This window comes from Tupaia chinensis, unplaced genomic scaffold, assembly GCF_000334495.1.
Source record: "Tupaia chinensis unplaced genomic scaffold, TupChi_1.0 Scaffold149537_1, whole genome shotgun sequence".
In the NCBI taxonomy this organism is placed as follows: Eukaryota; Metazoa; Chordata; class Mammalia; order Scandentia; family Tupaiidae; genus Tupaia; species Tupaia belangeri.
In genome coordinates, this window is record NW_006209381.1 from 490570 (window position 1) to 493102 (window position 2533).

The following is a 2533-nucleotide window of genomic DNA, read 5'->3' on the forward strand; positions in this document are numbered from 1 at the left end:
TAGATATATAAGTGCCTATTTCCCACTTTGGATACTGAACACCCGTGTGGGAACTTGAGCAAGCTGTTCTAATCCCAGATGCCTAGGCATCTTCTACATAAAAGCATCAGGATTTTTGTCAGGCCAATAGCCATGAAACATCTGTAAAGTTATGGACCCTTTTGCCTTAAAGAGTATGGTTTCCTAGTGTGAATGATGAAGTCTCGATTAAATTGTCCATGAAGAGGACTATAGGTGTAAGCAAAGGAGCACAGTCCCTTGTGGACACCAACATTTGGAACACGGTTTCTGGAAACTACATGTGAAATAGCTACCTGAGAGGCGACTTTGAAAAGGCTTGTCCTCTGGTCCACAATGCACGGTCTCTCAAAGTTGTCATGAGAGAGAGCTTAAGACCGGCAGATCCAAGCAACCACAATAAGCATTCCATTCAGAACTTTGGAAGTGGTTTGTTCTGCCAGCACTTACACATGTTCTCATTTGTAAGTCAGATCATCTTTCTTTCCCAGGACGGCAACCGTAGCACAAAGAAGAAAGCCGAGCACCACACACCCTGAATCTGAATCATAGGTCAAGCTGAGGCCACCTTCTCATGGACATCCTGATGGTGAAAAGCTTTACAGAAGCATTATGGCCCACAAATTGGCTCATGAGCATCGTCTATTGTTCTGGTTTCCTTTATCTTTGTATGAGGGAATGTTACTGAAAAGTTTCTCGCTAGCACGGTGGCTCATGCCTGTGATCCCAGCTACCTAGGAGGCTGAGGCAGGAGGATCGCTCGAGTCCAGGAGTTCTGGGCTGTAGTGCGCTATGCTGATCGGGTGTTCGCACTAAGTTCAGCATCAATATGGCGACCTTCCAGGAGCGGGAGACCACCAGGTTGCCTGAGAAGAGGTGAACTGACCCAGGTTGGAAAAGTCCCTCTTTAAGACATATATGAAATAAAGAACCAAGTGCAATGTGACCTAGAACCACGCATTTGGTGACCAACAGGGCGAGGAAAAAGGTAACAACTTTGGTATTTCAAAATAGGAGCAGGGACCAATAGATGGCATAATGGTTATGTCACTGGACTCCCACATAGTTGACGGTGGTTTGAGTCCCAGACCCGGTGACTTAAAATCATGTTGGATGCATGTGCATGTGCACCCAAAATCCCAAAAAGTGAATGGAGAAGGGATTGTGCTGCAGCTATCCCCCGGGGGGTGATTTCTCGCTTTCTATCTCTCTCTGTCCAAAGAAGAAAGCCGAGCACCACACACCCTGAATCTGAATCATAGGTCAAGCTGAGGCCACCTTCTCATGGACATCCTGATGGTGAAAAGCTTTACAGAAGCATTATGGCCCACAAATTGGCTCATGAGCATCGTCTATTGTTCTGGTTTCCTTTATCTTTGTATGAGGGAATGTTACTGAAAAGTTTCTCGCTAGCACGGTGGCTCATGCCTGTGATCCCAGCTACCTAGGAGGCTGAGGCAGGAGGATCGCTCGAGTCCAGGAGTTCTGGGCTGTAGTGCGCTATGCTGATCGGGTGTTCGCACTAAGTTCAGCATCAATATGGCGACCTTCCAGGAGCGGGAGACCACCAGGTTGCCTGAGAAGAGGTGAACTGACCCAGGTTGGAAAAGTCCCTCTTTAAGACATATATGAAATAAAGAACCAAGTGCAATGTGACCTAGAAGCACGCATTTGGTGACCAACAGGGCGAGGAAAAAGGTAACAACTTTGGTATTTCAAAATAGGAGCAGGGACCAATAGATGGCATAATGGTTATGTCACTGGACTCCCACATAGTTGACGGTGGTTTGAGTCCCAGACCCGGTGACTTAAAATCATGTTGGATGCATGTGCATGTGCACCCAAAATCCCAAAAAGTGAATGGAGAAGGGATTGTGCTGCAGCTATCCCCCGGGGGGTGATTTCTCGCTTTCTATCTCTCTCTGTCCGGCAAACATGTAGCAAAAATCTATAGCAAAATAAGAAGAATAAAATAGGAGCAAAAAATATTCAAAATGCAAGTGAGCTAGAGCAATTTCAGTACATCTGGACTACAGGCCTGGAAGTAGAAAGCAAGGGAAGCTATGGTGAGCTACGCTGCGGCATGAGCCCGTTCACAGCCTCAGCTGCGGACAACCCTGCAGTCTTGGACATCTGTGATACCCTTTGAACCAAGGGAGAGCATCTGGACTCCTCTGAAGAGACGGGGCATGACGGCTCCTCTCTTCTCCATTCTCATTATGTCAGTGAGCACTGGTCGGAGTATGTCTTATGAATAAGGTCAGAGGTTTAGAACCTCAGGTTCTCAGCTGTTCAGGAGAGACCACAGTCCACTGGCATTAATAGCAGGAGAGCACACAGCATGACAGCTGTCGTTTAGAGAAAGGCGGAGCTCAGTCCAGAAGGAACTATGTCCCTCGGGCTGCTCACATTTCCCTAGAGAAGACAGGGGAGTCTAAATAAATTACAGGAAAACAGCAATCTCATAAGTCCCTGAGCCAGATTAGCAGACTCCAGACCTCCCTTTCTCTGAGTC

General features: G+C 47.1%; 1 protein-coding gene across 1 annotated transcript in view; it reads right to left on the bottom strand.

Moving 5' to 3' along the window:
• Positions 1-415, bottom strand: part of LOC106734187 (phospholipid scramblase 2-like) — a 27283-nt gene extending 26868 nt beyond the window's left edge. Inside the window, exon 1 of the mRNA XM_014585348.2 lies at positions 315-415. The gene's annotated coding sequence lies outside the window, so the exon portion shown is untranslated. The remainder of the gene's footprint in view (positions 1-314) is intronic.
• Positions 416-2533: the final 2118 nt, after the last annotated feature.